This window comes from Hordeum vulgare, chromosome 4H, assembly GCF_904849725.1.
Source record: "Hordeum vulgare subsp. vulgare chromosome 4H, MorexV3_pseudomolecules_assembly, whole genome shotgun sequence".
Lineage (NCBI taxonomy): Eukaryota > Viridiplantae > Streptophyta > Magnoliopsida > Poales > Poaceae > Hordeum > Hordeum vulgare.
In genome coordinates, this window is record NC_058521.1 from 331,267,722 (window position 1) to 331,293,544 (window position 25,823).

The following is a 25,823-nucleotide window of genomic DNA, read 5'->3' on the forward strand; positions in this document are numbered from 1 at the left end:
TTTCATGTTGTTTGCGAGTACATTCAAAGTACTCACTGGCTTGTCCTTGGCTATCGTCTTGGCTGGATTGCGTTCTTGGAAAGGAGGAATCCGACGATAACCTCGGAACCTAGGCATCAAAGACAACAACTGCGTGGGATAAGAATTATCCAGGTCAGCTTGTAAACGATGGAGATCCCCGAATCGCTTCCGCCCTCAACGAGCAAAAAGCTTTTGATGAAATCCATAGAACACCTTGGTCTTGTTCCTCAGATTTGCAATTTGCTTGGACATTTGTATCAAGGGTCTGTTCACCAGCTAACAGTATTCCTGGGGCTGGTATGCACAAAGGCCATTTTAGAAGGAAATTAAAATCCCAGAAAAACCGGTGCTGAGTGTGTAGCTACCGCCCTTCTCGCGTCCAGGGAGGAGGTGACCAGGGAGGCGCCATGGTCGTGTTGCTTCCATCTGTAGGTGCAGGCGTTAAGCTTGTTGGCGTGCTATCGCACTTCCTAGAGGTTGACGACAAGCCACAAAACTTTAGACAACGATGCAATTTCCATTATCTAATAAGAGGGAGAAGTCAGCGTAGGTGTCGTCGGGCTGCCCCAACCTGTCCACCACCACCTAGTGCGTGTTCTCGTTGATCTTGAGGGTGATGAACTGGAAGCTCTGCTTCGTCTTGTGCTCCTGGATCTTGAGCCTGCACTCATCGTTCACGACCATCCCGAATGCCGAGTTCACCTTGTATCCAACCACATAGACAACAACAAACACCACCTCATCATCACTGTATCAACCAAGGGATTGAATCGAATCAAGCGAAGAATCGGACCGAACGAAGACGCACCAGATGAAGGGCCCTGAGTCGGCCCAGTAGGGGCCCTTCGGTGGGGTGCCGCACGTCCTCCGGGTCGGCGGTGAAGTTCTGGACGGGGGCCATCGGAGGGTGTAGGGATCTCCATGGCCATAGCCCCGTGTGGCATGGTGCGGTCGGCGCCGGCTACCAGCACCTCGGTGGAGAAGGAGCGGGGGAACTGCACATGGGAGCTCCGGTGGTGGTCGCACGGGGTGGTGGCGGCCGGATCTGGTGGGTGAGGCCGGGCCAGGGGTCGGTGGTGGCCGGATCCGGTGGTTAAGGCCACATCATGAGCCGGTGGAGTTGGCGGATTAGGGAGGAAGAAGGTGGATAGGGTGGGGGAGGACTAAGGTGGGTTTGGGGTAGGGTGGGTCGGTGCAAGGACGGAGTGGAGGAAGGCAGGGGCGTGGCGGTCGGATCCAGTGGTGGAAGGAGGGTCGGACAACGCAGGAGATGGACGTTGCGTGATGCCTCCGGGGTGAGGTGGAGGTCGTGGGAGTGGATGGAGTGGCACGGGGTGGGAGGTGGAGGTCATGTGCCACAATGAGCAAATTGAATATTTGCCACATTCAATACGAGGCTTCTCTAAATTGCCATCTTCGACATTGGCTTCGCAAAATTGCCAATCAGCCGACTCGCTCCTTGATTGTCATGCCATTTTCTTTCTTTTGTTGACTTAATTTTTTCTTTTCACATTAGAGGCATCAGAAAAGACCAAACAACCCCTCATGTTATATACGCATACTGATTATCCTATCTGTGTTTGTGTCCATATCTGTCTGTATCCATATCCGCTTATTCCTTAAGTTTGATAGATGAGAAAGGAGCTGCAAAATTTCTCATTGCTGGTAAGAGCGCATGCTGATGACGTCTGTCTAGTCGTCATTGACGCTTGCTGCTTCCTCCGCCTGACCGTCATGGTGACGACTCTGCCTGACCACCCTGGCCCCTCAGCCCACCCTCCTGCTCGCGGAGTCGTAGGTCGGGCCGCCCGTTCCCGTCGCCATTCGCTCGCCTTGGATGAGGATGAGGTATTACGCATCCAGGAGGACATGAGGAGGCGAAAGGATATGATCATGTGGCCGGCAAGAGATTGTGCAGACGACTGTCCTGGGTAGATGTTGTGATATTTAAGCAGAGAAACTTTCCTAGAGACTCAGTTTTGGTCATTGAAAGAGTGTACGAGTGACCTTATCCTGGTATTTCGATTTGTGATCATGCCACTTTTTTATATCATTTGTTTGTGTTTTGTTTGAGAAACCACCGAAGATCAAATGAACAAAGCAAGGAAATGAAAAATCATGTTACTCTTCAAAAGGATCAGGCTCCATGCTAGCGCACCGCATGAAGGAAATCGACTGCGCAAGACGTCCAGCCGGCAACACGAGTCGTCCAGGCGATCGGTGGCACCAGAATCGTCGGAGCACAAAGTCTGGGGAACCGATGCAATGGCACACACGATTATTATCGGCGGTCAGTGTAAAGCTTGATTGTTCGACTGATGATCCAATGCCAGATACGTCAGTATAGATAGGCAGAGGGGTAAGTTAGTCTTTTGACTAGCTTCATAATGTGAAAAAGTAATTGAAGCGAATAAAGGGGAGGCTAATGGCATACTAATCAAAGACTCCACGACTTAAGTGGCAATTATCCGAATCAATTCTCCAAAATGGCAAATCGCCGAAGCCACGGGAACAAATTGGCAAAAATCTAAATCTCTGCCACAATAGTATAAGGTGGGTGGGATTTTTATTTGGGGCAGTTCGGTCCAGTCTCTAGCGTGGTTAGTGTGTAGCTATGGTTCCTTTTGGAGTGTTAGCAGAATAAGCCCAAGTGTTATGAGAATAAGGGAGTAATATATATATGATGCACTAATTATTATTTGGAGGTGCTCATAGTGGGGTGTTATTACTTCATAATTAAACAACCATAACCCCTGCTACAACTTAGAACAAGAAAAGGAAAAAAAGAAAGTGAAAAAGGAAAAATGAAAAATAAAAATTTAAAGAAAGAGAAAAGGGAAAAAGAAAAAGAAAAATGCAAAGAATAACAATATCGTCTCTTAGCTATAACGCGTGTTGAGAGTAAACACGCTACAGCTAACTTAGCTATAGCGCTTGTTTCACAAGCGCGCTATAGCCAGGCGTCGGCCATTCCCCCCTCCTCCCCTCCCCACATCTCACACTCTCTCGATCCACCCTCTCTCTGCGAGCACCGCCGCCGATGCTGACGCCGACGCCGCCCCTGACCTCACCTCCCAGCGTACGTGCCACCACCACCGCCACCATCGACCCCGGCCCCGACCCCCACCTCCATCAACCCTCACCGCCAACCACGACTTCGGCAGGCCCCGACCTCGACCGTGGCAACCCCGAATCCGATCTCCCTCGGCCTCGACAACCCCAACCCCCACGGTGCCCCCATCCCCATCTTCCCTGTTTTTTTGTTGTTTTCTCTCCAAATGAAAATAAAAATAGAAAATTATTGTATTGTTGTCCAAATGTAGATGTTTTGTTGTTTTGCTGTCCAAATGAGGCAAAACAAAAATGTTGTTTCGCTATCCATATAAAAATGAAAATGAAAATAGAAAATGAAAATTAAAATGAGGAAAAATAAAATGAAAATGAAGATAAAAAAGAATTGTTTTGTTGTTTTGTAGTCCAAATGAGGCAAAATAAAATGAAAATGAAAATAAATTGTTTTGTTTTCCATATGTAGAAAAAGTAAATGAATAAGGGGTTTGAGCTCATGATTTGTTGTCCACATATAGAATAAATAAATAAATTATTTTGTTGTACATATATAGAAAAATGAGATAAATTGTTTTGTTGTCCATATATACCTAATTTTATTAGGTAGATTGTACAAAATGTTGGATAGAAAAAATATTAGGTCTTTTTCCTATATATCTATGTGTCTACAACTAATCTTGTTAATGCTTGCCGCACACGTAGATCATCACCATGACGCAAGATTCTTGTTCCTCGATCGGAATAAAAAGGACATCGAGCACCTATGGAATGACCCTGCCATGCAGAAAACAAACAAAAAATCCCTAACAAAGTTCAACAACGACTTGAGCGTCTGGAATACAAGGGTGAACAAGGAGATTGGAGTAGACCATCAAACCTAGGCCCAGATGAAAGAAGACAATCCGAAAATTTCGGAAGAGGACTTTGAAAAATTCAAGGGAACTTGCGCTGAAGAAGCTGCCAAGGCCAGGTCTGATAAAGTAAAGGAGCTTCAGGCAAGGAACATGGAGAACCACCACCTTAGAAGTCGTGGTTACACAGTGAAAGTGCGTTATATCGACTAGAGGGGGGGTGAATAGGAGATTTTTAGAATTTCATCACTGAGGAAATTCCTTTTGAGGAATTCATCACTGATGACTAACTTACAGCGGAAACAGTTAAGGATCAGTTGTGCAATTGTTCACAATAGCAGTATTACAGAGTGAAGATTATGAAAACCGATTGCACAGCAAGCAAGCACGCAGAATACAGATGATGATTAACTCAAGTGAAGAATTTGGGGTTGAGGAAATTCAGAGAAAGTCTTCGGCAAATTCTTCAAACAGTCACAGTGAATGTCATCAACACATAATACAGAGAATGTAAAGAGTTGAGGAATTAGAACCCGATTCATGAAGAAGACTGTTGTTGATGGCCCAGTTCCAACTGCTGTGATAGTTGTACATCTGGTTTGGAGCAGCTTGGTATTTAAACCAAAGGACACCCAGTCCCGGGACACACAGTCCCTACCGTATTCTCCTTGAGCTAAGGACACACAGTCCTCGCCCAACACTCGTGGTAAGTCTTCAGGGCAGACTTCCAAACCCTCACAAACTCGGTCACCCGGCGATCCACAATTGACTGATGGATTGCTCTAGACCATGACACCTAACCGTCTGGAGGATGCACAATCCTCAAAGGTAAAAGGCTTCAGTCCCACACAGGAACAACTTCTTCAATGATGCTCAATCACTAGGTTTGGTTTGTGGTTTCGGTGGATGGTGTATTTCCTCACTGGTGATTTTCTCTCGAAGGCTCTGAGGAATTGGGTTGCTCTTATGACAAGTGTCAGTTTCTAACGGAGCAGCCAACCAGCTAGTGGTTGTGGGGGGCGGCTATTTATAGCCTGGGAGCATCCCGACATGATTTGACATTAATGCCCTTAAATAATATGACCGTTGGAGTGGATAAGATCAGTGACTTGGCGTGGCTTATCGAAACGGTCGGGACTCTCAACTGTGAGAGTCCCCATGTCACTCATATTCCTCACTTGAGGCTTTTGATAGGATTTGGCTTGGGTTGAGCATCATGAGGAAATTCATTCCAAAGTGTAACTTAGACCCCCTTTAACAGTACGGTGTTCCTATTACTCAAGTGTGAAGAAAACAAAACAGAAAGAGTAAATCTTCATGCTTCAAAGTCTTCAGAATGATTTTCTTCAGGACACACCAAATTCCTCAATTTCAATATCTTCATGAGGAATATCAATTTCATCGCAGATTCTTCGCGATTCAATTCTTCAGCTTCAGACCAATTTCTTCAACCGAAGATATACATTTTTAGGGGTCGATATTCATAAAATATTTCAAACTCCTCAGTGACTTATGGATCCTGTGTACACTTATAAACACATTAGATACTTAACCTATAAGTCTTCAAACCACCAAAATCACTAAGGGGCACTAGATGCACTTACACACAGGCAAGAGGCCTGTGTAGGCTAAGGAGGACGTGAAACATGAACGCCTTGGGCTCTCAGACCACTTGAGTGAGTTCACCTATGAGTAGGAGCATGACTTTATCAGGGCCTCGTTCAAGTGGTACCCTATGAAGAAGGAATTTTACACGGATGTGCCTACAAGGGAATTCATAAGAATATCGATAACTGTCATTTTACCACCTTGTATTATCTTGTAATCAAGTCGACTATGCCGTAGTCACATTCGTAATTGATTCACACTCATTTTGTAGAGAGAGAACCACAAGCTTGTAGCTGAAAGTGAATCATCGACGAAGTACAAGTGAGACACCCTTCCTATCAGGCAATCAACATAATGTAATGAAAACCATTGGATAAGCGGCCACTGTATGGACGCGTGCACACCGTTGGAGATGACACCACATGGAAGTACAACCATAGGTAGCACGCCGAGGGCAAAAAGCAGAGAAAGAAGTTAAGTCAAGTGGCTATCATCGAGAAGATGGCACTGGCGCCTGAGAAAAACAAAGCTGAAATCATAGAAGAGGCAAGAAGGGCAGCGATAGATGCCTACCGAAATGATGTGGTAGTTGCATTGACAAGCTTGGTTCCAACACTGGTAGAAAAGAGGGCTCTGGTCCAGGGCCTGAAATCCCATTAGTCCCGGTTCACTCATGAACCGGGACCCATGGGGGCATCAGTCCCCGTTCGTGAGGCTAGGGCGCCGACCGGGCATCGTGGGCCATTGGTCCCGGTTCGTGTCACCCCTTCAGTCCCGGTTCCATACACGAACCATGACCAATAGGCCGGCAACCATTTGTATCCCCCTTAAGATCCGGTTGGTGGATCAAACCGGGACTAAGTGGTGGTGGCAACCGTTCGTATCACCCTTTAGTCCCGGTTGGTGGCTCAACCCGGGACTAAAGTCCAAACGGTTCGCCTCCCGCGTCGTTTCCAGCGATCAAAAGCACAACCGGAGAAGAATCTCTCGCCATTCCATGTTCTTCTCCTCTCTCGCTCTCCTCTCTTATTACACTCTTCTTCCCCTATCTACTTCCCTTCTCTTCTTCTACCATGCCAACAACACGCTTCGGAGAGGTGCTCGCACATGGAACGACAAAACTCGATGTCGTGTACATGAACGACAGCAAGGAGGTGCCTCATTTAATTGGACAGTTGCATGGATGGATTGACGACACGGAGGAGCATGAGCATTTCTTGGGGCTTGATCTGGAGTACACGGCCAATCAACAAGGTGTTGTCGTCATCCAACTATGTTTCAAACTCCATGTATTGATCTGGGCGAGGTATGTTTTGACGCTTTATTTGATCCAATGTTATGAAAATTGCATATAGTGATCTATCTAGGTTCCATTGGATAGCAATATGCAGTTTCTATATATGTTCCATTAGATAGTTAATTGAGGGTTTCTTGATCAATTCATAGGATATGAAAATTGCATATAACAATATATATGTTCCACACGAATCCTATAAAGATCAATTTCTCTTTAGTTGTAGTGAAACAATTTTCCGCGGCGTTCTTTGATCCAAGGTTATCAAAAATGCATATAGTGATCTCTCTAGGTTCCATTGGATAGCAATATGAAGTTTCTATATATGTTCCATTGGATAGTTAATTGAGGGTTTCTTGACCACTTCATAGGATATGAAAATTGCATAGGATAGCAATATGTTCCATTGGAACCTATAAAGATCAATTTCTCTTTAGTTGTAGTGAAACAATTTTCCGCGACGTTCTTTGATCCAAGGTTATGAAAATTGCATATAGTGATCTCTCTAGGTTCCATTGGATAGTAATATGCAGTTTCTATATATGTTCCATTGGATAGTTAATTGAGGATTTCTTGCATAGGATAGCAATATGTTCCATTCGTATCCTATACCTTGTTGCATATTCGCAAAACCGTGGGTGAATATATATATATGTTCATAGTTAATTTACAGTTTCTTGATTAATTCATAGGATATGAAAATTGCATAGGATAGCAATATGTTCAATTTGAATCCTAAAGATAAGTTTCTCTTTAGTTGTAGTGAAACATTTTTCCTTGTTGCAGCAGTATGTAACATTTGTTCCATTTTAATTTTTGCTGTTGCAGTAGTGACAAGCATTGTCCAGAACTCATGGACTTCCTCCGCAATGGCATACATTTTGCTAGTGTTTATATAAGGAACGACAAGCTCAAGATGAGGCACATCTTCAGTATTGAGATACCAGCTGAGTGCCACATTGATATCCAAGAGAAATTCAGGCTTGAACATGTGAGGACTTCGATGGATCATATGGCAGTCGCCTTGATCGACGAGGAGTATGCTGATACGAAGATAAAATTCCCACAGTATCAGCACAAACAGTGGGAGAGGACCCCACTTGACCCCTATCAACATTGACTATGCAACAAAAGATGCTTACGTTTCATACGAGTTATACCGCAAGATTCGAATCATGAACTATGGCCAGCGTCACCTCACACCAGCTTAGGGACATTCTGATTTAGACGAGTAGTGTTAACAATGGCGAAGACTTGTATATATATATCTGTGTTATCTATTATTATGTACTGCTTGGACGAGTATTATTATGTACTGCTTGGACCAATTTATATATGTCTAGTTTCTGTTTGTGCCATTATAGTTTCCAAATTTGAATGGTTTAGCCCTTTCTAACTTCATTTGCTACTTTTCATGGTATCATGCATTTCTACCACATATATATTGCACACTTCATTTCGACCACATGCATGGTATTCAGAGTTCATTTGTAGTGCTTTTCAATTTATGGGTCATTTAGCTAAAAAAAATTCAATAAATGCATGAAAAATACCAAATGAAGTTAGGAAGTGTTGAAAGTTGATGATGTTGACTTGAATGGTTCATTTTAAACACACAATTTTTTTGGAGTTCAAATAAGTTCAAAAAAAGTTGAAATCTCTTCTGTAAGAGATGAGTTTTCGTAAGAAACCCTTATACTTTGAAATAGATTGTATGATTTGTACACGAAGTGCATCTAGTTTTTGCCGTAACCCTCTCAACATTTTAGCATATGCTATGTGGGTGAAATGATAATACCATGCCAACTTTCAACCAAATCAGAATAATTTATAGTGCTTTTCAATTTCTAGGTCATTTATCTCAAAACAATCACTAAATGCATGAAAAATACCAAATGAACTCAGAAAGTGTTGAAAATTGATGATGTGGCCTTGAATGGCTCATTTTGAATACAAAAAAGTCTGGAGTTCAAATAAGTTCAAAAAAATGAAATCCCTTTTATAACAGAACAATTTCATAAGAAACCGTGATACTTCGAAAGAGATTGTCCGATTTGCACACGAAGTGCATCCAGTTTTTGCTGCAACCCTTTCAACATTTTAGCACATGCTATGTGGGTGAAATGATGATACCATGCCAACTTTCAACCAATTCAGAGTTCATTGGTAGTGCTTTTCAATTTCTGGGTCATTTAGCTCAAAAAATCAGTAAATCCATGAAAAATACCAAATGAACTCAGAAGTGTTGAAAATTGATGATGTGGCCTTGAATGGTGGATTTTGAACATACAAAAAGTCTGGAGTTCAAATAAGTTCAAAAAAATGAAATCCCTTTTGTAACACATGAGTTTTCGTATGTAACCCTGATACTTCAAAAGAGATTGTCAGATTTGTACACGAAGTGCATCCAATTTTTGCCGCAACCCTCTCAAATTTTTAGGACATGCTATACGGGTGAAATGATGACACCATGCCAACTTTCAACCTATTCAGAGTCATTTGTGGTGCTTTTCAATTTTTGAGTCATTTAGCTCAAAGAAAAATCAACAAATGCATGAAAAATACAAAATGAACTCAGAAAGTGTTGAAAATTGATGATGTGGCCTTGAATGGTGCATTTTGAACACACAAAAGTCTAAATTTGAAGTAAGTTCAAAAAATGAAATTCCTTTTGTAACACATGAGACTTCGTAAAAACCGTGATATTTCAAAAGAGATTGCCCGATTTGTACACGAAGTGCATCCAGCTTTTGCCGCAACCCTCTCAACTTATTACCACATGCTATCCCGGTGAAATGATGATACCATGCCAACTTTCAACCTATTCATAGTTCATTTGTAGTGATTTTCAATTTCTCGGTCATTTAGCTGAAAAAAAATCAGTAAATGCATGAAAAATAAAAAATACACTCAGAAAGTGTTGAAAATTGATGATGTAGCCTTGAATGGTGCATTTTGTACACACACAAAGTCTGGAGTTCAAATAAGTTCAAAAAAATGAAATCACTTTTGTAACAGATCTGTTTTTGATTAAAACAAACATTTAAAATAACCTAAAATCTACCAAATTGAATATAATGATAAAACACGGTAATATTAAATAGCAGGAAAAAGAATCATTCAAAAATCTATTATTTTAGTAAAGTTATTCACAAAATAAAATAAATAAAGTAAAAAACGAAACAAAAAAACTAAATTTTTTAAAAAAATGCCACCTATTGGGCCACCACACCCTGAATACGACTAGAAACCCAACGAGAGAGTTGGGCCAGGATTCAGGACCGCAGAAGGCCCAATAGGCCCACAGGTAGTGACAGATTAGGCCCGGAAGCCTACAGTTGAGAGAACTCGACAGGGTCTCTGCACCCTCTCTTATAAACCACCCCTGAGCTCTCTCGGCTAGCGAGGTGGGACTAAACATCCAACCGCACCGCGGCTATGGCAGGCACGTGCCTTCCATGTGGGTTGGTCGCACCAACCGGGACCAATGACACCCTTTGGTGTCGGTTGGTGGCACAAACCTGGACTAAAGGTCTCTTCTTCCCGCCCTTTGGGCTGCTGAAAATTGACCTTCAGTCCCGGTTTGCGGCACCAACCGGGACGAAAGGGTGGCATATAGGCGGGAGTTGTCGAAATTTCCCCCAAACTCTCCCATTTACCCCGAGCCCGTCCTCCTCGTCGTCGCCGCCGTCCCGAGCCCATCGCCCTCCTCGTCGCCGCCGCCACCCCGAGCCCGTCCTTCTCCTCGACGTCGCTGCCGCCCGCGAGATGTCCTCGTTGCCGCTGCCCCTGACCCAGTCCTCCTCGTCGTCGCCACCGTACCTAAGCCCGTCGTCGTCACCGCCCCCGAGCACGTCCTCATTGCCGCCCCGAGCCCGTCATTGTCTCCCCCGAGCCCATCGTCGTCGCTGCCCCGAGCACATCGTCGTCGCTGCCCCGAGCACATCGTCGTCGTTGCCCCGAGCCCGTCGTCGTCGCTCCCGAGCCCGTCGTCGCCGCCCCCTAGCCCGTCACCGTTGCCCCGATCCCGTCGTCGTCGTCGCCGCCCCCCGAGCCCGTCGTCGTCGCCACCCCGAGCCCATCGGCCCTCGTGAGCTCCTCCGTTAGCTAATTAAATTCCTAGTTTTAGATTTATTTTAGTTTTATATTTCATATTAAATTGGATGAGTCAAAGCTTTTGCAAATTTAGTTTTAGATGTATTTTAGTTTTAGTTGTATTTTAGGTTTAATTTTAGATTTGTTTTTTGTGGTAAAAGATGTGTCAAAGCTTTTGCAAATTTGTTTCTCTATTCCTGCCCATTGCTACCTAATTAAATTGGAAGTTGCAAACGAATCATCAACGGCATATATTAATTCCATATTTATTATTAAAATAGTAGGGCTTTAAGTAGTTGTAGGAATTGTTCTCGACGTCGACGATGCCCATCCCGCATCCTCGTCGTCGAGTCGGTGGCGACCACCTGCTTGATTGGTGCCACCACGTGCGGGACTGGGATCCACCAGGCTGGCACTCGGAGGTGCTACCTTTTTTAGGGCACACATCTTGGCGAGGAATCAGGCTCCCATCATCGACACAGAGCTTATTTGGTGGCGGTCGAGTTCGCCACTTTCCGTGCGGATGCAGCCGCCCCCTGAGGAGGAGGTACTTTGCCATGTGAGGGAGGAGGACGAGCACGCCCGTCGCTACTTGGTTGCGTTGGATGCCAGGTTCTCCAATACCTGGCAGGTTCTTCAGGGATCTCATCCAAGCTATGATCCTATTATGCTTCCTTCTCTGTGGGTTTCCATCGCCCGTGCCTCAGTACAATGACAACTCTTTGGGTAATCAGTTTGATGATGAACCGCGAGTGGAAGAGGTTATACTAGAGATGTATTCGAGATTATATTCGATAAAATTCGAGATGTATTAAGTTGATTATTGGTTGTAACTGAAAGAAAACCTTTTTTCCTCTTCAGATCTATTGCATTATATATCATAACGTACATCCATGAACTATTCAACATTTGGAAACGAAATATAAAAATGTTTGTGCATGTTTAAAACATAGAAGTTCGTGTAGTTTGGTTATTCATACAAGGAGCTGAAATATTTACAGAAACTAAGGATCAAAGAGACTTGGAACAAGACCAGTTGTTGGGGGAGATAATCCTCGGCGGAGGTGATTTCTTGTCGTATCTCAACGGCACCGATGGTCTGGAAGGAGAGGATGACGGCGCGGGTGATCGAACAATGGAGGAGGAAGTGTTGGAAATATGCCCTAGAGGCAATAATAAAATGGTTATTATCATATTTCCTTGTTCATGATAATCGTCTATTGTTCATGCTATAATTGTATTAACAGGAAACATCAATACATGTGTGAATAAATAGATCACAATGTGTCCCTAGCAAGCCTCTAGTTGGCTAGCTCTTTAGTCAATAGATGATCATGGTTTCCTGGTCATGGGCATTAGATGTCATTGATAACGTGATCACATCATTGGGAGAATGATGTGATGGACAAGACCCAATCCTAAGCATAGCACTAGATCGTATTGTTCGTATGCTAAAGCTTTTCTAATGTCAAGTGTATTTTCCTTCGACCGTGATATTGTGCAACTCCCGGATACCGTAGGAGTGCTTTGGGTGTATTAAATTTCACAACGTAACTGGGTGACTATAAAGGTGCACTACGGGTACCTCTGAAAGTGTCTGTTGGGTTGGTACGAATCGAGATCGGGATTTGTCACTCCGCGTGACGGAGAGGTATCTCTGGGCCCAGTCGGTAGAACATCATCATGAGCTCAATGTGACTAACGAGTTAGTCACACGATGACGTGCTACGGAACGAGTAAAGAGACTTACCGATAACGAGATTGAACAAGGTATAGGTATACCGACGATCGAATCTCGGGCAAGTTCTATACCGACACACAAAGGGAATTCTATATGGGATTGATTGAATCCTTGACATCGTGGTTCATCCGATGAGATCATCGGGGAGCAAGTGGGAGCCACCATGGGTATCCAGACCCCGTTGATGGTTATTGGCCGGAAAGGTGTCTCGGTCATGTCTCCCAGTCTCCCGAACCCGTAGGGTCTAAACACTTAAGGTTCGATGACGCTAGGGTTATAGGGAATTGTTATACGAGGTTACTGAAAGTTGTTCGGAGTCCCGGATGATATCTCGGACATCACGAGGAGCTCCGGAATGGCCCGGAGGTAAAGATTGATATATAGTTTGGATGGTTTTGGACACCGGAAATGTTTCGGGCGTCACCGGTAATGTACCGGGACCACCGGGACCACCGGAAATGGTCCCGGGGGTCCACCGAGAGGGGCCACCAGCCCTAAGAGGTAGCATGGGCCTAAAGAGGGAGGGCAACCAGCCCGAAGTGGGCTGGTGCGCTTCGCACAAGGAGGCCCAAGGCGCAGGAGGTGGAGAGAGGGGGGAACCCTAGACGCTGGTGGGCCTAAGGCCAACCTAGCGGTGCGCCACCTCCTCCCCGTGCCCTGGCCGCCGCACCTCCCATCTGGGGGGCTGCCGCACCACCTAGGGTGGGAACCCAAGGGGTGGCACCCCCCTCCCGTCCTCCTATGGGGGTTTTGGGGCTGTTTTGCACGCAGTTTTCCATCTCCCTCGGTGCAGCCGTGCCCCCCTTCTTCCTCCTATCCCAAGGTGCTTGGCGAAGCCCTGCCGGGAGACCTCGTCTCTCCGTCGACACCACGCCGTTGTGCTGCAGGAGATCTTCCCCAACCTCTCCCTCCTCCTTGCTGGATCAAGGTGCGGGAGACGTCACCGGGCTGCACGTGTGTTGAACGCGGAGGTGCCGTGGTTCGGCACTAGATCGGAATCACACCGCGATCTGAATCGCCGCGAGTACGACTCCATCAACCGCGTTCTAGCAACGCTTCGGCTTAGTGATCTTCAAAGGTATGGAGATGCACTCACCCCTCTCCCGTTGCTGGTCTCTCCATAGGAAGATCTGAATATGCGTAGGAATTTGTTTGAATTTATGCTACGTTCCCCAACAGTGGCATCCGAGTCAGGTTTTCTATGCGTAGATTCTATGCACGAGTAGAACACAAAAGGTTGTGGGCGATGATTTTTCAATTGCTTGCTGCTACTAGTCTTATTCTTTTCTGCCGGTATTGTGGGATGAAGCGGCCCGGACCGACCTTACACGTACGCTTACGTGAGACTGGTTCCACCGACAGACATGCACACCGTGCATAAAGGTGGCTAGCGGGTGTTTGTCTCTCCTACTCTAGTCGGATTGGATTTGATGAAAAGGGTCCTTACAAAGGGTAAATAGCTTTGGCATATCATCGTTGTGGTTGTCACGTAGGTAAGAAGGCATTCTTGCTAGAAACCCAAATCAGCCACGTAAAACTTGCAACAACAATTAGAGGACGTCTAACTTGTTTTTGCAGAGTTTGGCATGTGATGTGATATGGCCAAAGTTGTGATGTTGCATGTATGATGTATGAGATGATCATGTTATTGTAATAGGTTTCACGACTTGCATGTATGACAACCGGCAGGAGCCATAGGAGTTGTCTAAATTATTGTATGAGATGCAACGCCATGTGCTTACTACTTTTACTTCATTGGTAAAGGTTAGCTATAGTAGTAGTGATAGTAGTAGTTGGCGTGACGACTTCACGGAGACACGATGATGGAGATCATGGTGTCACGCCGGTGACAATGATGATCATGCGATGCCTGAAGATGGAGATCGAAAGAGCAAAGATGATAATGGCCATATCATGTCATTATATGATTGCATTGTGATGTTTATCATGTTTTTCATCTTATTGCTTAGAACGACGGTAGCATAATAAGATGATCCCTCTTAAAATTTCGAGAACGTATTCCCCTAAGTGTGCATCGTTGCGAAGGATCGTTGTCTCAAAGCACCACGTGATGATCGGGTGTGATAGATTCTAACGTTCGCATACAACGGGTGTAAGCCAGATTTACACACACAAAACACCTAGGTTGACTCGACGAGCTTAGCATGTATAGACATGACCTCAAATACAAGAGACCGAAAGGTCGAACATGAGTCGTATGGTTGAATACGATCAACATGAAGTTGCTCACCATGATGACTAGTCCGTCTCACGTGATGATCGGACACGGGTTAGTCAACATGGATCATGTATCACTTAGATGACTGGAGGGATGTCGATTTAAGTGGGAGTTCATACTTAATTTGATTAAATGAACTTAATTTTCATGAACTTAGTCTAAAAGTTGTCTTTATAAATATTGTAGATGGCCAACGGCAACCTCAATTTCAACGCATTCCTAGAGAAAAACAAGCTAAAAGATGATGGTAGCAACTATGCGAACTGGGTTCGCAACTTGAAGCTCATCCTTGAAGCAGCTAAAAAGGGATGCACCGCTAGGTGACCCTCCCGCTCCCGCAGCAGCCCAGGACATTCTGAACATCTCACAAACGCGGAGTGGTGACTACTCTCAGGTTAGGTGTGGCATGTTATACAGTTTGGAAACGGGGATCCAAAGGCGTTTTGAGCAACACGGTGCATATGAGATGTTCCAAGAGCCGAAGCTAGTTTTTCAAGCTCATGCCCGTGTCGAGAGATATGAAGTCTCTGACAAGTTCTTTAGCTGTAAGATGGAGGAGAACAGTTCTGTCAGTGAGCACATACTCAAAATGTCTGGATTACACGGTCGTCTGACTTCACTTGGAGTCGAACTTCCGGATGATGCTATAATTGACAGAATCCTCCAGTCTCTCCCACCAAGCTACAAAGGTTTTGTGCTGAACTACAACATGCAAGCGATGGAGAAGACCATTCCCGAGTTGTACTCGATGCTCAAGTCTGCAGAAGTAGAAATCAAGAAAGAGCACCAAGTGTTGATGGTCAACAAGACCACTAGTTTCAAGAAGGGCAAGGGTAAGAAGAACTTCAAGAAAGACGGCAAAGCCGTTGCCGCGCCCAGCAAGCCATATGCCGGGAAGAAGAAAAAGAATGGACCCAAGGCTGAGACTGAGTGCTTCTATTGCAAGGGAAAAGGTCACTGGAAGCGGAACTGCCCCAAATACTTAGCGGACAAGAAGGCCGGCAACGTTAAAGGTATATGTGATATACATGTTATTGATGTGTACCTTACCAGCACTCGTAGTAGCTCCTGGGTATTTGATACCGGTGCTGTTGCTCACATTTGCAACTCAAAGCAGGAACTACGGAATAAGCGGAGACTGGCCAAGGACGAGGTGACGATGCGCGTCGGGAATGGCTCCAAGGTCGATGTGATCGCCGTCGGCACGCTACCTCTACATCTACCGCCGGGATTAGTTTTAAACCTTAATAATTGTTATTTCGTACCAGCATTGAGCATGAATATTGTATCAGGGTCTTGCTTAATGCGAGACGGCTACTCATTTAAGTCAGTGAATAATGGGTGTTCTATTTATATGAGTGATATGTTTTATGGTCATGCTCCGCTGGTGAATGGTTTATTCTTGATGAATCTCGATCGTGATGTTACACATATTCATAGTGTGAGTACCAAAAGATGTAAAGTTGATAATGATAGTCCCACATACTTGTGGCACTGCCACCTTGGTCATATCGGTGTTAAGCGCATGAATAAGCTCCATACTGATGGACTATTAGAGTCTCTTGACTTTGAATCATTTGACACATGCGAACCGTGCCTCATGGGCAAGATGACTAAGACTCCATTCTCAGGAATAATGGAGAGAGAGCAACCGACTTATTGGAAATAATACATACTGATGTTTGTGATCCAATGAACGTTGAAGCTCGCGGTGGCTATCGTTATGTTCTCACTCTCACCGATGATTTGAGTAGGTATGGGTATATCTACTTGATGAAGCACAAATCTGAGACGTTTGAAAAGTTCAAGGAATTTCAGAGTGAGGTCGAGAATCAACGTGACAGAAAAAATAAGTGTCTACGATCTGATCATGGAGGAGAATATTTGAGTCACGAGTTTGGCACGCACCTAAGGAAGTGTGGAATCGTTTCACAACTGACGCCGCCTGGCACACCGCAATGCAACAGAGTGTGTGAACGTCGTAATCACACTTTATTAGATATGGTACGATCTATGATGTCTCTTACCGACTTACCACTATCATTTTGGGGATATGTATTAGAAACTGCAACATTCACTTTAAATAGGGCACCGTCTAAATCCGTTGAGACGACACCGTATGAACTATGGTTTGGCAAGAAACCTAAGTTGTCGTTTCTTAAAGTTTGGGGCTGCGATGCTTATGTGAAGAAACTTCAACCAGAAAAGCTCGAACCCAAAGCGGAGAAATGCGTATTCATAGGATACCCTAAGGAAACTATTGGGTATACCTTCTATCTTAGATCCGAAGGTAAAACCTTTGTTGCCAAGAACGGATCCTTTCTAGAGAAAGAGTTTCTCTCGAAAGAAGTAAGTGGGAGGAAAGTAGAACTTGATGAGGTAATTACACCCCTCTCGAACAGGAAAGTAGCGTAGCACGGGAAATTGTTCCTCTGGCGCCTGCACCAACTGAAGGGGAAGTTAATGATAATGATCATGAAGCTTCGGATCAAGTTACTACTGAACCGCGAAGGTCCACAAGGGTACGCTCCGCACCAGAGTGGTACGGCAACCCTGTGATGGAAATCATGTTGTTAGACAACGGTGAACCTTCGAACTATGAAGAAGCGATGGCGGGCTCGGATTCCAACAAATGGCTTGAAGCTATGAAATCCGAGATAGGATCCATGTATGAGAACAAAGTATGGACTTTGGTGGACTTGCCCGATGACCAGCGAGCCATAGAAAATAAATGGATCTTCAAGAAGAAGACTGATGCAAACAGTAATGTAACCATTTATAAATCTTGACTTGTCGCAAAGGTTTTTCGACCAATTTAAGGAATTGACTACGAAGAGACTTTCTCTTCCGTAGCGAAGCTGAAATCAGTCCGAATCATGTTAGCAATTGCCGCCTTTTATGATTATAAAATTTGGCAAATGTACGTCCAAATAACGTTCCTTAACAGGAATCTTAAGGAAGAATTGTATATGATGCAACCAGAAGGTTTTGTCGACCCTAAGGGTGCTAACAAAGTGTGCAAGCTCCAGCGCTCCATCTATGGGCTGGTGCAAGCATCTCGGAGTTGGAACATTCACTTTAATGAGGTGATTAAAGCGTTTGGGTTCATACAGGTTTATGGAGAAGCCTGTCTGTACAAGAAAGTGAGTGGGAGCTCTGTAGCTTTCCTCATACTGTATGTGGATGACATATTATTGATGGGGAATAATATAGAGATGTTGGAGAGCATAAAGGCCTATTTGAACAAGAGTTTTTCGATGAAGGACCTTGGAGAAGTTGCATACATATTAGTCATCAAGATCTATAGAGATAGATCGAGACGCCTCATAGGTCTTTCGCAAAGTACATACCTTGACAAGATATTGAAGAAGTTCAATATGGAAAACTCAAAGAAAGGGTTCTTGCCAGTTTTGCAAGGTATGAGATTGAGTAAGACTCAGTCGCCGACCACGGCAGCAGATAGAGAGAAGATGAGTACTGTCCCCTACGCCTCAGCCGTAGGCTCTCTTATATATGCCATGCTGTGTACCAGACTTGATATAAACCTTGCCATAAGTTTGGTAGGGAGGTACCAAAGTGATCCCGGTATGGAGCACTGGACAAGGCGCAGGAGGTGGAGAGAGGGGGGAACCCTAGGCGCTGGTGGGCCTAAGGCCCACCTAGGGGTGCGCCACCCCCTCCCCCTGCCCTGGCCGCCGCACCTCCCATCTGGGGGGGCTGCCGCACCACCTAGGGTGGGAACCCTAGTGGTGGCACCCCCTCCCCTCCTCCTATATATAGTGGGGGTTTTGGGGCTGTTTGGCACGCAGTTTTCCATCTCCCTCGGCGCAGCCCTGCCCCCCTCCTTCCTCCTATCCCACGGTGCTTGGCGAAGCCCTGCCTGGAGACATCGTCTCTCCATCGACACCATGCCTTCGTGCTGCAAGAGATCTTCCCCAACCTCTCCCTCCTCTTTGCTGGATCAAGGTGCGGGAGACGTCACCGGGCTGCACGTGTGTTGAACGCGGAGGTGCCGTGGTTCGGCACTAGATCGGAATCACACCGCGATCTGAATCGCCGCGAGTACGACTCCATCAACCGCGTTCTAGCAACGCTTCCGCTTAGCGATCTTCAAAGGTAAGAAGCTGCACTCACCCCTCTCTCGTTGCTGGTCTCTCCATAGGAAGACCTGAATATGCGTAGGATTTTTTTTGAATTTATGCTACGTTCCCCAACAGGAAGGACATGATCATGATGGCTCCGGTGACCGAATGTCGGAGGAAGAAGGAGACCATGATGATGGCTCCGGTGACCGAATAGAAGAGGGAGCTGTTGCAATGTCCGGCGAGGTATATATAGTAATTAAGCCCGAAGGTATGTACATATATTAACTCTTCTTTCTTCTTTTATAGCCCTCCGGATCGAGCCAAACTTCGGTAAAGAGATGAGCCCCGAAGAGAAGGTTGCGCATGGATGAGAAGTTCACGATCAAGGCCTACCGATTCTACCAAGCGGACCAAGGACACATTTTCTGCTAAGTGCAGAGCTATTGTTAGGGACAATATCCCGATCACCATCAAGCAATGAAATAAGCCTAAGGGCGATGACGTCCCTGAAGGTGATTATGTCACCGATAGGCAGAAAGATGATCTTTGGACCACGCTGAAAGCAAATTTCACCCTACTACCAGAGGAGGATCCGAATAAGCCAGTTATAGAGCCGCTGGTCAAGGCGTGTGCTCTTAAGAAGATGGCACATCTATTCAGGAGGTGTAAGAATGATTTGAAATCAATGTTTGTGGACAAAGGGAAGACTCTAGAATTCATCGATCGATTTGAGAGGATAAGAGATCACTGGCTCGCATTTGTGGCCTACAAGACATTAGACAAGAGTAAGAAAATGTCAAAGACAAACAAGAACAATGCCGCAAAGAAGCAGTATCACCATCACACGGGGTCAGGTGGCTACCTCAAAGCCCGGCCGTCCTGGGACAAAGCTGAGAATGACGTGATTGCTAAAGGAGTCGAATCATAGACATTGAACTGGCCAGACCGTTCAAGGACTTGGTTCTTCGGGGTTGGGGGAACTTTGGACCCTGGAACAGGGAAGTACCGTTGGACGGACGAGCAACTTGCAATACCCATCAACAAGCTTCAGAAGTATATCACCGCAGCGCACGAAGGGACGTTCATTCCCGATAGAGAGAAGGATGAGCTGACTGAGGCCCTAGGGAATGCTGAGCACCCTGGGCGAACACGAGGCACACCAGGCTCCGTTCCGTGCAAGGTTGGGTTTCCCGACGCAGGCGGTTATGGAAGCCGGGAGAGAAACAGGAAACCGGAGATGAGAGACATGCAGAAGATCCAAGCAAGACTAGAAAAGCTTGAGGAACTTGAGAGCCAGCGAGCTGCCAGCCAACCATCTCACGACACGAAGCTACCCCAGAAGGTACCCCGCCATCTCAGTGGAGAAGAAGTGTGGCTTCCACGGAGCCCATTCAGCATGACTTCATGGCTCCTAGCTACCCCGTGGATACTATCACAGAGGCTCAACATTGCGAGCTTATGATGAAATGTCGGAACCTCACTTTCAAGGCGGGTGTCGGCTGTGTTCCACCTCCTCAACCAACGAAACTTTTCACTGCCTTCCGATTCCACATGGCTATGCTGTTGTGATGGTTGGTCAAGTAAGGGAGGGATTTGGGGAGCTCGAGCTTGACCACACTATAGGTTAAGGGGAGAACCAACTGCTTCGTGCTCTGAGGAGTACATGTCTATGGAAGAATGAGTTCATCAAGCTTCCAAACTAGACACCTCCGCCTCCTCCTACGACGACGATGTTTCACGGCACTCCGCCTCCTCCCCCTCTTCCTCCTCCTCCTCCGGCGAGTGATCAAGGCACTCCGCCTCCTTCTCCGGATCCTCCGACGCGTGAGGGAACTTCACTTCCTCCTTCGCCTACCCCGGCGCGTCAGAGCGGTCCGCCTCCTCCTTCCCCTCGTCGACAACGTTAGAAGACAAACGCCGCCGCTCCGGCTTCTCCGGCGTCTTAGAGAAATCCGCCTGCTTCTCTCAAGCGGAAGAGATACACCTCCTTCTCTCCAGCGGCTAGCAGTACAAGCAAAGGCGAGAGGCAATACGGTCCATCTCGCAAGCCTTTGGATAGTTACCATATGAGAGGACCAAGCAGGAAAACGAGGACATATGTCGTGCCGAATTGAGGGACCATTTTGCAAAGAAAACTCCACCTGAGAAGGAGAAGCTAGATCCGGTGAAAGTGGAGCGCACTATCAATCAACTGAAGTGACTACCACCGCCTCGACCGGATTCCAGCTATGACCGCATTCTTAAAAAGACATATGCACAAGTGCGGCGGTCAGGAACTACTTCTAGTGATGCAAGGTACTTAGCAGAACAAAGTAGTGGGAAAACAATTCCCCAGCTCGGCAAATAGGAGAAGTAATCGTGCGCTCCGCTCAAGGTAACAAAATAACAATATAAATACGTGCACGGGAAGCCTCTCGTCAAACCTGGTCATCCTCCTCTAACAACGATGATGCACAAATTGCATGAGTGGTACATGAAAACCTGCATGGAGTCTGGGAAAGAGGTGATGTCTGTGGTAGTAAAACCAGAGGGCAAATTCATTGGACTTCCCGTGATTCCTATACAATTTGAGGAGCTATTTTAGTTATACAATCAACTGACCCTCGACAAACAACTCATGACTTCCTACTGTCTGTAAGTATTACTTCTATAGTTAAGTCTCTAGCTCAGCTTGTTAATTACATGTATATATAATTTTCCTCACTATATATATTATGCAGATTGAAGATTGTCGAATTAAAAAAAGTAGGAATCTTCGATGTTGGCTTCATTAGCCGAGATGCCGTCAATGAATTGACAGTACGAAACTCAATCAAAGAGACCAAGGAGAACTTTCTAAACTCGTTCCTTATACATCAAAACAAGAGGGAAATAATCTTTCCTTACAACTTGAAGTGAGTGTTGCTGTCTTCTCCGTATACTCAGTTTCACTGACTCGAGGTTAAGTAATGTAATTGATGAGTTATATATGCATGCGCATATACCACTTTATTCTGCTATCCATTGACGTTGGCAGTGCATTAGTAACTGTCTTAGACTCAAGACGTAAAGCCGAATAGTATTATACGAACATGATTGCAGTGCTCAAGAAGTAAGTTAAGTCAATACCAGGACCATATCGGCATGCAACTTCCGTTAATTTCCTGATATCAAGTAATCATTTTCTTTGTGTGGAAGGGTTTGGAAGAAGTTCGCCAATAAGGTTCCCGGTCTAAACAAAGAGTTGCGATTTACGCACCCCAAAGTAAGTAGTACTAGCTAGTTCCGCGCATCTCTAATTGATTGAAATTTTCATCAATATATCATTACCATGCTTTGCTTATCAGTTTGATTGAACTCTATTCTCGTAAAGTGTATGTACCCGAAATAAGGGACTATTTTATGTGGATACTACGTATGCGAGTTCATTCACCACTCGACCTATGAGCGGGGCTTCTCTAAGGAACTATTTGAAGTAATTAAATAATGTTCACAATTTTATTTTATATATTACCATAAATTGTGTTGAGTTTTATTCATATATATGCATGTATTGACCCCCTTATTTAAATTAGATATGGAAGATGCGGGATGAACTCCTACCATATGATCGCATACGAGCAATTCAAGAGGAATTGTCGAGATTCTTTCTTGACCACGTCATACCTAAAGACGGAGAATACCATTCAGATCTGTGACTGGATCTTAATTATATAATGTTAGGGATTGTAAAAGATGTTACGGGTTGTAAATGGTTTCCTTCATTTTCTTATTAGCTAGCGTCAAGTTCTTTCTATATGTATAGTAGCTAGCTTCGACCAAGCACGGAGAAAGAGAGGACACTTCTCTCTATTAGCTAGCTAACACAATATGAAACCACTAAATTAACCCTGCAGAACCCCCCACCCCCCATTCAAAAAAAAAACAAAAACCCCAGCTCTGGCCAGATGCTGATGCGTGGATGCCATTTGGTCCCGGTTGGTGTGACCAACTGGGACTAAAGTTCCTCCTGCGTGGGCTCCCCGTAGCGGCCACGTGGAGCTCCTTTGGGCCCAGTTCGTAAGCCAACCCTTTAGTCCCGGTTCCAGAACCGGGGCTAATGGGCCTCTGGAACCGGGACAAATAGGCCATTTTCTACTAGTGCAAGGATGGTCAGCTGGGTGCAAAAAAATCCAAAATGCCACCATCTGATTTTCCCCTACCCAGCTTCACCTGGAGAAACTCGTCGAACTTCCCACCTACACCCTTACCTGCTATGGCGACCGCACCCACACCTATTACAACAACACCGCCTTCTCCCGCTCCGGCACCCTCTCAAAGGAGCCTATGCTCCGTCTCTGGCTTAAATGTAGGGTCGTCGACATTGGCCGAGCTCGATGTCCTCACGGTAAATACGCGTCACATGCTCATGAACATAACTAACTAACCTTCAGTTCCTATACCCTTTCGGATCTCTGACGCCGCAAACATGTCTTTGCAGCCTGACTCCATTCCATGCACCCTCCTCTACCACAGGAACGATGGGTTGGTGGTTGTGGGGACGGCTACTATAATGAATCGCAAGGATTGCTTGTTCCATGGACCATAGATGTCTGATGACGCCTTAAGAGTCTCCGTGGCGAGTGTGGTACATGGCTATGGGGGTTTATGTCTTCCCGAACAAATCGGTGCATAGGTTGACGAGACATTGATGCAGCTTGGTGAATCCAAAAATTGGTCGATTGTGTGGCCGAAGAATCTTCTTTGTTTGGAGGTGGTCGGGAGCACACCAACGGGATCTGAGCAAGGTATGACCACAACCCCACCTATGCAATTACGACAATCGTCTGTACTGCTGGGTGGGGGCGAGCGACACGAGGAAGGGGGTCCAACCTTTCCGGCGCCGACTAATGATGTCACCCACATGGATGAGGATATGGATCATGACATGGAAGACGACGACCCTCTCTAGTGGTTCAATACCAATGCCTATGAGGGCATAGTAATGAGTTAGCCATATGAGAAACAGCCAGAGCCAGAACGCCCTCGGGAGTGCAAGAAGTCTTTGTTCATCGAAGCCTCACAGGACACCCCTCCATATGTCGCCTCAAGCCAAGGTCGTGCAATGCTGAGCCGGACTACACTGGGGGCGGTGGTTAGACATGGTATGGTAGACCCACCAACACCTGAGCCCACCAAGAAGAAGTAGAGGAAGATATCGGGATGGGATGTTCTACGACGGTCCAATATCACAGCCTGACGTTAGCACCCGCATAGCCCTACAACGCGAGGACAACACACCTTTCAACAATCTTGGATGCATCCTCCCTGATATGGACGGATGGCACGAGTGCACTTCTTAAATTAATGATGACACTCTTCCTGTTTAGTTGTTACTTTCTCTACAATCAAAACTTGGAATTTCTGTGTACGACGTAAATATTAGATGTAAATGCTACCGCACTCTAGTTAGTTAGTTTGGGTACGATAAATTTCTTTAACTATGTTTATGTTGCTTGTATTTCCTAACTCTTTCTCTCCGCAAGCCAACATCATATATTATGTTGCATATTATCATTTAATTCGCTTGATGATGTATGCATCTCTGGCAGGTATATAGATTATCGACGGTGATGTGGTATGCCGTGTACATATATAGGGACGTTTCTGGGAGTGTATGAGGAGTGGCCAGAGTGTCATGCCCAAGTGCATTGTTTCCCGGGCAGAACCAAGAAAGGGGTTGATAGCAGAATCAAGGAGGAAGCTAGTTACTTGAGGTGGACGTTAGCGCGCGAGAGAAACCAGAACCGACCCCTTAAGAACTACTACATAACCCCTCTTTTGCTCATCGTAATCTACCTTCTCTTGTATGCGATCAGATTATAGCTAGTTTACATAGATGATGAAACATGAGTGTGACCATGGTTAGTTGCATGTATTCAAGACTTGTAATAACTTGTATCACTATATATTCAAAACATGCAATAACGTGTTCGACCATTAGTGATGATGATGATATGAGATGAAAGACCTTCTTTTATTCATCGATGCCAACGGTTAGACATTATGGTATCATATTTGATTCAGTGAATATGCATGTTCTTATTGTATACAAGCTGTATTTGTTTCAATTGAGTGAAAACCGCCAAAAAATAGCGTAAAAACTAGTGGTAGCGCTGGTCCTAGGTTTTCCAGTAGCGCTGCCACCGCATGTGCGTTGCAGATAGTTAGTAGTAGCGCCGGTATAAGGAGCACTAATAATATAAGATATTACCAGTAGCGATGGGTAGAAAGCGTGCTACCACTAAAAATAGCAATAGCGCCATAGCCGTAGCGCGCCTACCAGCGCTACTAGTTGCTTAAAATCCAGCGCTACTGGTAGGGTTTTCCCTAGTAGTGATACCTAGAAAATTGCATGATGAGTGGGAACCTACTATTAAAATCAAGATTAAATAATATGAATGCAATGCTTTGTGTGACCTTGGTGCTAGTGTTTCAACTATACCTAAATCTCTTTGCTATGTGCTTGGTCTCATCGATATTGAAGATTGTTCCCTTAACTCACATCTTGCCGATTCTACCATTAAGAAACCTTTGGATAGAATAAATGACGTACTTATTCTTGCTAATAGAAACTTTATGCGTGTATATTTCATTGTGATTGATATTGAATGCAATGCATCTTGTTCCATTGTACTTGGTAGATCCTTTTTATGAACTATAGGTGTCATTATTGATATGAAAGAGGGAAACATAAGATTCCAATTCTCATTAAACAAAGGGATGCAACACTTCCCTAGGAAGAGAATTAAACCACCTTATGAATCTATCACGAGGGCCATTTATGGACCGAATGTCAAGG

At 45.2% G+C, this 25,823-nt stretch overlaps 1 long non-coding RNA gene across 1 annotated transcript; it reads right to left on the reverse strand.

The window, feature by feature from the left end:
* Positions 1 to 222: 222 nt before the first annotated feature.
* Positions 223 to 1,547, reverse strand: LOC123448578. The gene is made up of 2 exons (XR_006631833.1): positions 593 to 1,547; positions 223 to 491 (listed from the first exon to the last, which is right to left on the reverse strand). It is a non-coding gene; the product is annotated as an uncharacterized LOC123448578 (long non-coding RNA).
* Positions 1,548 to 25,823: the final 24,276 nt, after the last annotated feature.